Below are 11,083 nucleotides of genomic sequence, written 5' to 3' on the forward strand. Positions count from 1 at the left end.
CCTTAAAAGCCTTCTCTGTATAAAGCCTCTCTCCCTGTTAAGGACATAACACTTTAAAGCACCTGAAAGCCTATTTAAGATTCCAGCTATTACACATTTATAGGCAGGGTCACAAACCAGCAGCGCACCAGCAGCTCTCGGAGGCGTTCCGCAGAGGCTGACGGGAGCCGACTGGTAGGAGCAAAGCTATCCACTAACGAGGTGTCTAAAACTGTCACCAACTCTCTCTTCACTGCTCTCAAGGTGCCACAGCCCTGTGGGCAAGGTAGTATGCAAACCTTCGCCTGGCATAAAGGTATGGTTGGTGCTGGGAGACTCTCAGCACCAAGGTTTGTCCGTATGGCTGTGCGGGCAAGGTGGTGTCACGCAGCGATGTGCATTCGTACTGTATAAAACCTTATTAAGGGCCTGAGATGATGCTGCAGCTTTCCTAGGCAATTAATCTAGATAATCGCACAATAGCAGGAAGCCTGGAAGCAGCGTGTATATTATTACCGAAAATAAATCACCTCCTAGCCATCTTTAATTTGCCTTAGGGAATACAGAGGGAGATATGCACAAAGAAAATTATTTTTTCCCAGGTTTCAAATTAATGGCATGAGAGAGACATGGCCAGACATGTAGAGATGCAAAGGTAAGTGGCTGTCTTCAGAGATCTTTGGATTTTTGTGCCTCCAATTTTCACATTGGCTGGTGATTTCAGCACTTAGTGGAAACTGGGGACAATGACAACAGTGGCTAGGACATCTCACAGTTTAAACAAGATGTCTTCCACACACACAACCCCAGTAAAATGCTTTCTACCTGACTGCGGCACTTCCTGCTCCCCCAGACCCTTCCAGTCAGGCATGGGCACCCCACGCTCAGCTCTCCTGCATCCTGACTGACAGCATCTATTGCTGCTCCTGTTCTAAGATCTTCAAACTCTCTTCTCACACGTTCCTCAGTCCCAGGCTGGTGTTACTGCTGAACTCCCCGCAGAGAATCATGGTCTGCGATGAAGGCGAGCAAGGATGAAGTGCTAAAATTCATTGCCATGTGTTTCTTAAACTGCAGTTCTCCTCAAGGGTGTACTTGTGACTCAAGATTATTGTCACAGGTTCCAGTCAGTTCTGACCTTTAAAGCCGTTACTTACAAAACACAGAAGGTAAACTTTGGTACCCGATGCACCCCTGCCAATAAAAGGGGATCCGAGGTGCCAGGGAGGAGATAACCGTTAAACTCTACGAAGGAGGCAGAAGAAGCTGCAAACCCCGAAGAATTTCGTCTGCGCACCAATTCCAGCACAGGAAATTCACTTGCCTTTACAATGTAAAGTGTCCAGAAGTTAAAATTTAACTACTAAGGTTCCACAGCTCCCGCATGTTTGAATTTTACCCACAAACAAAGCATGATCTGCTCAGGGTAGCATCACTGGGTTTAGACTGGGTAGGCTCCAGGGACCACAGCACCTCAGAGGTCTAATATCATCCATGTGCCATTCTGTATTTACACCGAGGAGCATCTTTTCACTCCCTGTAAATCACTGTCCAGAATGACTAATGGTGCATGTGATGTATGTAAGGGCAAGCACCAGCTATTAATAACCCATGTTTTCTGTATTTCTGTTGTTCCTTTCACCCAGGGATTCCACAGAGCTGACAGTGATGAAATTGGCTCCGCTGCACCCATGAGAGGCAGATAGAGTTATTATCCCTGTCTTGCAGATAGAGGAGCCGCACGGCAAAATTAGGAGAATGGGATTCATCCACGGAAGTCTGACGTTAAATAAGGGTTAGGACCTGAATTTGATTCTTGAGTCTAACCAGATCTGAAGCTATTCATATGGCTTAAAAAAGAGTTTAACGGAGATGCATCTCATGGATATCTTCCTCCGATATCCTGTCTCCTTCTCACTTCTCTTCCTGTTTTCAAAAGCCACATAAAAAATTAATAGCTATAAATGTATTGTTTTATTATAGTTGACTCAGTGCAACTGAACAGCTCACAGCACAGAGAACAACCAGCACTATATAAACCAGATGTCTTGCTCAAACGTACTTGCTCTTTATACTACATCCTACCCTATTCACACTTCTTGGATTTGAAAAGCACATTTTAACAGATACCACCACCTCTGATCTTTTAATTCCTAATACATTATTTAGTCGTAACAGAACCCATCTGAGAATTTGTGTGGCAAAGGCACTTCAAGAATATCTGCTCTTCAAGCATAGTTGGTGTTGCTCAGTTGGTTTGCTACCACGTACACTTTGTGAGTATTAGTTTGTGGTTGTTGACTAGAAAGTTAGATCACCTCTCTGTTCTGCCTAGTGCATAATGTAACAGCAGGCTAGGAATACTGCTTTTGGATGCTGTCTTTTTTAATTAAATAAACCTTGATTTTTCTGAATTATTCCATGGTACAGTGCAACCAGTTACAGTGCATGAGCTCAGAAAGGATCGTGAACACTCAGAGAGGAAACACTGAACTGCAGAGGTTAGCCCAGCCAGTGTGACTGTGTCAGTATGGCTTTCTAAACCGGGCCCTGCAGGGCACATCTGTGGCCTTAACTTCTGCTCTCTCTCTCTCCATAGTGTTTGCACTGTCAGGAGAAAATAGACTTGAGCAAACTCACCTTTAAATTAACAAAGCTTTTTGGATGTTTTCAGCTCCTGCTGAAAGGCAGCCAACTATGGGTTGAACTGAGGTGCTGCCTGAAAGTGCACAGAAAGAGAGCAAAAATAAAAATGCCTCTAACTGGAGAAGCCAGGGAGCCAGGATATTCTCACCAGCACTGGAATCTAGCTCAGACACTGTGGCCAACCCTCCTAATATGACAAGGGCAGCTCTTTAAAGAACACAGCTTGTTAAAACCAACCCCAAAAACAAAGCCAACTGCTCTACCAAGCCTTGGCTGGAAGGTGACTCAAGAAGCAGAGTGCCACCTACTGAGGTACAAATACCAGCTCCAGCCTCTGCCCTGCACAGGGAGGAATTGCTACTTTACTCCTTTATTCCAGATAAAAATCTGACTTTTTCTCCCGAGCAGCTGCTCCCTCTCTAGCTCTGGGTCGCACGTTGAATTTGGACCCTGCTGTGCTCACCAGCACCTATCCTGACAGGAAAGAGGTCGTGCTTTAATTCCCAGCGCTGTGAGTCGGGCTAGAAATAGAAATCATCTTTTGTGCAGAGCATGAGCGGATGTCAGTGCGGCTGGAGCGGCAACGGTGGGAGGAAAGTTTACTCCAGAAAGCAGCTGCTCACATAGGTACCTGCACACAGAGCAGAGAGAGAGGGGAAAAGCAGGAAGAGATCCTTCCCTGCCTTTGGAAGTGTTACTTCTCCCAGATACGAGTAGGTGTATTTCTACTGGGGAGTTACAAACTTTGCTTTATTCACAGAGATAATAGGAGGAATATGGTGATTCACTGCTCCTAAACACACAAGAAGACGCTTAACCAGCTACTGAGCCCAAGAATTCACTTGCTAGAAGAATTAATTTATTTACAGGGAATTAATTTATTTACAGGTGTTGTTCAAACACCTGTGCTCTTGAAACCCTCTCTGAAATGAATACCCACCAAAAAAAGAGCCAAATGACTGGCAAAAAATATTTTGCATGCTGTATAATGGGCAACAATTAGGGGAACCCAGCTCAAGAATAAGACAAACAGTTTTAATTCCTTCTGACCAACCTATGCCAATAACATGTATCCTCTGCCATCCTGAGTAAAGCCCCTGAGAGCACAGACAATGAGCCATGCATTAAGACAGCACCAGGAGCCGTGTCCCAGCCCCCTCCAGAATTCCCTGGCTGCCTGCTTCACATTCAGCCCTGGCTGCTACAGGACACGGGCTGCACCAAACGCCACTTCACTCCCAGTTGCTGCTGTGCAAACACATCGAAAATAAACAGTGGAGGTACACCCAGGGCTGATACAGTGATAAGGGAACATGTAAGGAAGATGTTCCAGGTATCTCCTCATAGTGACGTCAGGGAGGTAGGATTGGGAGCCCTGTACAGCTGGTAGTCTGAACTGTTCCCCTTCCTTCTCAACTGAGATGCCATAGTCATCATGATGCCTCAGCTGGGTATCAGGGAGTAAGTGGCATCAGCAAGCTACTAAGATGGAAGCAATTCTGCACGGGATTAACTTCCCCATCAGGAGCAAAAGGACTATTAGCAAGTGATAAACGTTAAGTGCTTGAATAAGTAGATGTATGATTAGGGATCTCTCATGGTACAGCATCCGCTACAAACGAGGTGGATGCCTTGGAGCACTCTGCATCTAGATTTCTTAAAACTCATGACCAAATTTTCATTGAATTCAACTGCCAGTTTTACTTGAGGGAAGATATTTTCTAAGGCCTTCGACTTAGATTATCTCCAATCTACATAATTGCTCACCTAATCACCTCTGAACAGCGCAGAATTCCATACTGTGCTTCGAGTTTAAAACATATGCACACATTATTACCTTGAAATATAATTACATGGATTGGGAGAATGGAAAATTAAGAAAGCTATTGCTTGTGTAATACTTTAAAGCAGCATTTGCAGTCCAAGCAAGGTCTCGATCATCAATTTTTAAATCTAACACTACATTATTAAACAATAATCAACACCCTGCATTTTTCAAAGTAATGCCCATACATTAATTAAATCCCAACAGACATAGTTAAGAAGGTAATATCATCCTGTATTACAAATAGACTACGAGACACTAAAGATTTAACTTTATCAGAGGTGAAACTATTACCTAGAAAATACGCCTGCCTGGTTTCAGAAGAGCCTTCCAGTCAAGTTATATACTGTAATTTGACCAGTAGCAGCAAAAGGGAAATTTCTTTTCTTTTCCATTGTAAAAACATAAATACAGCCATTACTTAACGATATTTTTATTCCAGCTATAATACTTGACAATTTGCAAACAACACATTTGAGGCACTGATGCATTTAACCAATTGTAACACAGCACATTGTGAATTACGTCCTTCCTTTAAATTACACACCAGAACACATTACATTCATATGAGTTAGCTTAAATTATTAGTTCTTTGATAGTACCTACAACACACCCACTCTACTGTCAAAATTCTTAAAGAGATGAAGATTTATGTGACCTCCAGAGGGACCTGGACAAGCTGGAGAAGCAGGTCTGTGTGAACCTCATGAGGTTCAACACAGCCAAGTGCAAGGTCCTGCTCCTGGGCTGGGACAACCCCCGGCACTGGCCCAGCCTGAGGGTGAAGGGCTGGGGAGAAGGACTTGGGGGTGCTGGGGGTGAGGAACTGGCCAGGAGTCAGCCCTGGGCACTCCTAGACCCATCCCTGGAACCGTTCCAGGTGAGGTTGGCCGGGTCTCTGAGCAACCTGCTCTCGTTGCAGATGTCCCTGCTACCAGCAGGGGGTTGGACTAGATGGTCTTGAAAGGTTCTTTCCAAGCTAAACCATTCTATGATTCTGTGTGACAGAGACTTTTACAGAAGAATTTGAAAGAACTGAGGACTAGTAATGCAGATCTCATGTTGAAGGTAATCTACCAAGGAACGTGTTTTTCTGAACTCCATACCAGCTCAATGTTCAGAACAAACATGGAGTTTGGTAGCTGTTGGCACAGCCCCTGCTGCCAGCACAGACCACAGACAGTGGGCAGTCCCCTCAGGCAAGTCTGGGCTTTTACTGCCGTGACTATAAAAGCCTTGGACCTTGCACTCCCCACGGGCTCTGGTCACAAACAGCACAACACAACTGAGCTCATTACTGGGAGAGTTGCTTTTTTCCTCCAAACACCATACAGGGTATATGACCCACACAGCAAGTGGCATCACCCAGCTCAGTTTCACAGAGACGGAGAAAACCTCACGGGGTGTTGTTTTGTTACAGTCTGAGGCACATCAGGAAAGCAAAATTCAGGGAGGTTACAGCTCTGCTGTCTGGCTTGCATGTGTCCTGGGGTAACGAGAGTTCTGGACATCTAATCTGGAAAGTCAGTGTCTCCGAATGCAGCCCTGCAGTGTGCTTAGTAGAAATTGTATAAGCATTTGCAAGAGTTTTATGTGCAGTCTGCTGTTTGAGAAATGCAAACATGTTGAAACATTAACACCTAGTCCTTGGTCTGAAGATGTACTGTATCACACAGAAACAATATGCTCCTGCACTTTCATTCCCATAAAGCTGAAACAGAAACATGTCGTAGGAATAACAGAAGTCGTGGTGGATTCTGCACAAAGTAGTCAATTGACCACTCTCCTCAACTCCCGCTGCCTTCCTGCCTGCAGATATCATCCTAACAAATTAAACTGTACCTTAAATCTATACTTGGAACCCAATCTTCCCAGAAAGGTAAAAATAAACAAGATTTCATTTCCTTCTTTGGGGAATGCACACACAGAAACAGAGCTTGTTCCTGCTCTAAATTTGGAGTATGGAGGCCAAGAGAGCATGCATCCTGCTTCCGACTCAAAAAATTTAGTAATATTTTCTATATTTCTAATAGCCTGGACACAGCTATTCCTAGCTCGTGGAGAATTCACCCATGACAAACTGCAAAAGTAGTGAAATTTTTGTGGCTACTACCTGTAGGAAATGTCATTCCTTCCTTCTCGTTTTGAAGGTCCAAAGGAAGAACATTTCCATACTGAACCTTGACAATTTATTTTTGTTCTCCAAGCACCACTGAGGTGATCAAAGATATAAATTGTTCTGCAGTAGAAATTCACTGCAGCAGTGGCTGGAGACACCACTGGGAAGATAAGATAGTACAGATTCAGTGAGAGATTTGCAAACACGTTTCCTCTAGAAGGAAACCAGGTCAGTGCAACTACTGTCAAACCAAGCTCTAACCTGTCTGGATGGACTCCTCTCCCTTCTGGTGGTATGTCAGACCATCTCAGGCTCCTCACTGAGGGAAGGCATAAACAGATTGCACACCAGCTGCTGGTGGCCTGGGATTACCTCTTATAGAGCCACCTCACTGCGTAAGACATGTTCCACTCTGTGGCTGTCTCATCAAATTTCATCACAGGGAACATGCAATATCACATCCTCCCAGAGTTAAAGATTTCAGCACAATTTTCTATTTGTAGCATTTAACCAAAATAGTGACATGGCAGGAAGCCCATGCCAGTGAGCTGAACCCTCTCTTCTTGTCCCACCCTACCGTGCTCATAAATATTTCCCCATTCCTCACCTCTGGCCCCGCCACGCCAAATCCCAAAGGTTTGCAAGGTGTTAGATGTGTATTGATTTCACAGAGCTCCCAGGATACATTATGTATGAGACCAACATGCTATGGGCCTGGCAATTCTGCATTGTTTGATCTTCTGAAATCTCTCGCTTGTATGAATATGGAAAAGTTCCTCTTTGTTTGCTGTGCATTGATCCAGATGTTGACCCTTCTCTCTGTGCATTGATCTCTGATGATTTAATAATGAAAAAGACCAATAAGCTAAGGAAAGGAAGGAAGCCCCTTTGGGGGGACCTATTGCCATGGAAACATGCCATATGTTGCTGTTGTAGAGAACGGATGGATCGATAATAGCTGCAGCTTCCAAGTCATCATCAATATGTTGCGGAATGTGAAGGACTAAAGCCTAAATACACAAATAAGTTTGGACATTATGAAGTTCAGGCCCTGGCCCATAGCCAAAATTTAGCAGGAGTCAAACTCAGGTGTTTGGGCGGTCTGTTAGAAGGGTTGATCTGCACAAGGGGGTTCTGAATCGTCTCAAAACGCAGCGATATTGGGACAAAGTTCTGATCTGTACCAAAACAGATGAAAGAAAGTGATTGTATCTTACTTCAGAGTGCCCAGACTCCAGTTTCTCAGAGACATACAGGCAGAGATTTCAACACCTACTTCTCTGAATCTGATCTTTCACCTTTACTTGCTGGAGTATTAACAGCAGCTCACACTTACATGACTCAGTGCCACAGGTACAGACTTTATATCTACCTAGAGGACAGAGACATGACATGTATGTATGTGCATTAGTTCAGAGTAAAAGCTACTGCAAGAGTGGCAGAAGACATACAACACTATCTGATGGAACCACTACATGCCACCACTTACCTGCCTGGTGGATGACAGGCTGGATTCCTAACTCTTTTCTACTGACTTGGCTCTCTTGACATAATATGAGTTTACATGAGATGATATCAGCCTCACCACTAGAACCCCAAATTTACTAAAATTAAACATTAAAGAAGAGCAGAGCGATTATATGAGTCACATAATTAGGGAAAAATCACAGTTTAGAAAGTGGTGGACATTGGAGGGTATATTGCTCTGCCATCCGCTAGCTGTTGTTTTGCTTTGGATTGACAAACCCTGATGCTCTGCAGTAGTCCACAAAGAGGTGACAAACTCATGCAGCAGAAAGCTAAGTCATCTGCTAGGCTGAGAAAAAGACTCCTAGCCATCTGAGCTGTTCCTCCTACATATGCTACACCACAGCTTGGTGTTGATTAGGAACTACAACTGCAGTCTGCCCAAATGGAAAGTGGGGTGAAACAGGTCTCTTATCGCAGTATCTAGGCTTTTATAGAGGCTCCTAGACACACAGGGTTGGGGTACCCACCATGCACTGCCAGGATGATCATCCCTGCAGAAGGTCACCAGTGGCTTTAATCAGCCTTAGAAACAGCTATATATGTTGTTCAGCTGAGGAGCTGGCCACTTACATCCAGTTACCTTACGATTAAAGAACAAAGAACAAAGGAAGAGCTTCCTGTGCCTGAGGATGGATCAAACCTGAACCTGATGCAGCTGTTGCTCAGCTATGTGGAGCTATTTTCTCAAGGAGATACCTTGCTGCTTGCAGGATAAGGCACACGTGCTCTCTCATATCTCCTCAACTTAAAAGTTACTGGGATTTATACCCAAGACAAGCAGCAGCACCTGCCAGGCCTCAGCACCCTTATTCCTACCACTCTGTGTGAGCCTTGGAGATAGGAGATGGAGCAGGGAGAAGTTTCACCTCTTTCCTGCTTAATGGCAGGATGGGAAGCCAAAAAGCTTCCAAAAAGAGGTAAAAGAAAGCAGTCTGGGGTTTTCCAATGGCCTGTGAGATTATCATATTCAAAGTTACATTACTGTAATGGCTCAATACTTGCTGAGGAGAGAGAGTCAGAGTGACAGAACACATGATCTGTACGCTGGCTTTCATCCCTGACAAGGACACTTCACCACAGACCTGGCATTTCACAGCACATGGGTAAGAAGGCCTGGAAGAGAGAGTTCACTCCCAACTTACACTCCCAAGTTGGTGTGTGGGTTAAACACACCTTAGCCAACAGGGATGGCAACTCCAGTGCACGTTGTGTGGCAGCTATGGGAACAGAAGTATAGCTTCAAATGTTAGGGGCTGAGAAGCACCAAAGGAGCAACGTGTAAGAACCATGGCTCGGGATGGATGGAATATATATTTTGTACTGTTCCCAAACTTCACTTCCCACCAATCAATATTACTTTATGAGAACCAACAGAAAATATTTTTCCTCCCCAGCTTTCCTGCTGCTAACATCAGACTCTTGTTTGCAAGGAGTTATTTAGGTCGGACTGGAGTGCAACGGATCCTCAAAAAGACTAATGCTCCTGGGATCTTGGGGCTATTCAGGTATTTGGGACCCCAGACAACAACAGATGAATCACCTTCTAAAAATGCGGCGTTAAGGGAAGAAATGTCCAATTGCCTCTGATTATTTCTGTTCTCTGAAGAGCCATGCTGTGCTAAGACTGTGCTTATCTGAGGCATCCAAGTGAACCCACTAGCCCCTCCAAACACTGGATGCTGAGTTAATTACAGCATGCAATGAAACAGTGTGGAGCTCACAAGAGATTTTTTTCCTATTGACCTCAAATCACTTTATGGCAAGAGTCTCACCATCAGCACCTACCAGCTGGGGAAACTGAGGTACAGAGGCGGAGATTTCCTGACGGCCTCCCTCGCGTGCAGCACCACAGCAGAAAGGAGAAGGGGGACCAGGGATCCTGACATCCACTCCTGTGTCTTAAGGGCACTCAGCACGGCTCGCAGCTTAGCACTTCAGCTCCACACAAAGGCAGTTCCTTACACTGTGCTCCAAAGCCCTTTTCAGTTTCTCAGAAACTATTATTGCAAAATAATAGTTGCAAAACACAGCAGCTTGCTGTAACTCTACTGTAACGTCCAGTGCTGCTCCTCCAATGTACACAGTACTTTTCTGTCAGAGACATCCAGACAAACAGTGATGGACACCATTAAAAAATGCTTAGAGAATTCCTTTTCAGTATGGGCTGGACTTGGAGTTACTCTATTTAAGGCAGTGGAACACAGCCATTGAGCCCTGGGGGAGCAAGTGCCAGCCCTAAATCATTTGTTTGATTAATTGTTCTTGGGAAGGAAGAATTCATTAAGCATTCTGCTCAGCAATTAGAAATAAATATATTTTTAGAATGAACAACCTGCCAGAAACAAGTTGCTTCAGAAACATATTCATATTGATGCAGCCCATTTTCCATCAATAAGTATCAAGGAGGCTCCAGCCTGCCAGTTGCCACCCGACCTAGAGGGACACTGCAGAAAAAGGGAGGACAAGTCCTGCCACTGAGGAGCTAGTTGTGCTGTCTACGCAGCTCAAGTTCAGATTCTGTGAGCAACTCGCTAAAAGAGAACGGAGTTTCTCTGTATATTACTTTTCCAGACATAAAATGGGAATATATACCCCTGCTATTTCACAGAAATATTACAAAGCTATTTCTACAAACAGCTGGGACAGTGCAGATATGACAGTCATGAAAACCCAATAAATAACGAAAAAAAAAGCCTGCACTTGCACTTTAGCATCAGGGCTCAGACATTCTACAAAGCAAATGGGAAATAACAATTTTTGGACACAGAACCAACATAATTACCACAGACTTCAGGTATAACTGAAACATGAAAGTAGTTTCATTGACACAGTGAACAATTACCAAAAAGATAGTGACATTCAAGCACCTTCCTTGCTAAGGTGCAGGTTCTGTTGATAAACAAGGTGCAAGTGTGTATTTGAAATCTGCCTGGTTTAAATTTTAAATTTCCTTACTTCAAGGTGGAAACTCATCACAGAGCTCT

This window comes from Merops nubicus, unplaced genomic scaffold (genome assembly GCF_000691845.1).
Source record: "Merops nubicus isolate BGI_N331 unplaced genomic scaffold, ASM69184v1 scaffold46988, whole genome shotgun sequence".
Taxonomy (NCBI): domain Eukaryota; kingdom Metazoa; phylum Chordata; class Aves; order Coraciiformes; family Meropidae; genus Merops; species Merops nubicus.